At 39.0% G+C, this 1237-nt stretch overlaps 1 pseudogene across 1 annotated transcript; it reads right to left on the reverse strand.

The window, feature by feature from the left end:
- Positions 1 to 377: 377 nt before the first annotated feature.
- LOC309566252 (large ribosomal subunit protein eL21-like) lies at positions 378 to 890 on the reverse strand (annotated as a pseudogene). Its single transcript has one exon. The product of its transcript is annotated as a large ribosomal subunit protein eL21-like (transcript).
- Positions 891 to 1237: the final 347 nt, after the last annotated feature.

Genomic DNA, 1237 nt, shown 5'->3' on the forward strand with positions numbered 1-1237 from the left:
AGATGTGAAATCAAGGGAAGTAAAGCGAAATGACAATGGGGAATAATTATAATATAAGTAATTACCAGGAAAAAAAATTGAAAAAGATCACATCATCAGGGGTGATAGAGTGTGGATTTTATGCAAAGAGAGGTGGATGTTGAAGAGAGTGGAAAAAACAGGAGAAATATGGGAAGGGAACAAAATAGGTATGATAGAGGATGGGAAAATCAGTGGTGTAAAGAATGACTCTTGGAGAAGATGGAATAATGAAAAATAGGAAAACTGAGGCTGGGATGAAGGGAGTAAGCTCCAGGAAAGAAACAAACTTGAATCCCTGACACAGAGGGAATTTAAAGAGAGGAAATATACTTTTTTTTGGGGAAAACTGGGTTTTAATAGCAGTACTTTATGCCATGAACTCATATGGAATTGGATCAATGAGCTCAGGTTCCTTTCCAAATATTCGGACAAAGTGAGCTTCACTTGGCTGGGCTGGCTGACATTTTAGCTCCACCCAGGTGCCCTTCTCCTTAGCTTTAAATTTCTTCATCTCATTCTCCTTCACACGCTGCAGGAAACTGTTTCTACTTTTTGAGTGGTGGATGTGCTCTACACAGACATTGATTCTTTTGGCAGGAATCTTGTCCTTGACTTGTTTGTTCACAATTATTCCAACAGCATGCTGTGTGACATTGTAGATCTGGCCAGTCTTGCCTTGGTAGCACTTGTGTGGCATACCTTTCTGGATTGTGCTTGTACCCTTGATGTTCACAATATCACCCTTCTTGTACATGCGCATATAGGTTGAGTTGACAGCGGCACCAGACCATGCTTGTGGAAGGGTCTAGAGAACATATAACGGGTTCCTCGCCTTTTGCCTCTTGTGTTCATCATTTTTCTCTAACAATTTCCCCTACTGCAAAATGGCAGGTCTGGCAGAAAGCGTAAGGATACTTTTTTTAGATATAGGCCACAGAAGGCAGTGGGAAAGGTGAATAAGATAGGAAGGAACAACAGGGAAAAGGGCTAGAAAGTTAGGGTAGTAAAAGAAATTATAAAGGAAAGGAATACAACATACAAAAAAAAAACTTCTATCTATAATTTGCGCAAGAGGGTATTATCCGAGATGAAACGAAAGTATTAGAAAAGGGGTTAAAAATGATTCTCATTATTACAGGTTTTACATTTCAAACATATGTGGATGGTCATATATTTGTAAGAAAACTAACTCTGAAGAAGTGTTGGCTATTACCAA

Source organism: Pelophylax lessonae, assembly GCF_965119305.1.
Source record: "Pelophylax lessonae genome assembly, chromosome: 1".
Classification (NCBI taxonomy): Eukaryota; Metazoa; Chordata; class Amphibia; order Anura; family Ranidae; genus Pelophylax; species Pelophylax lessonae.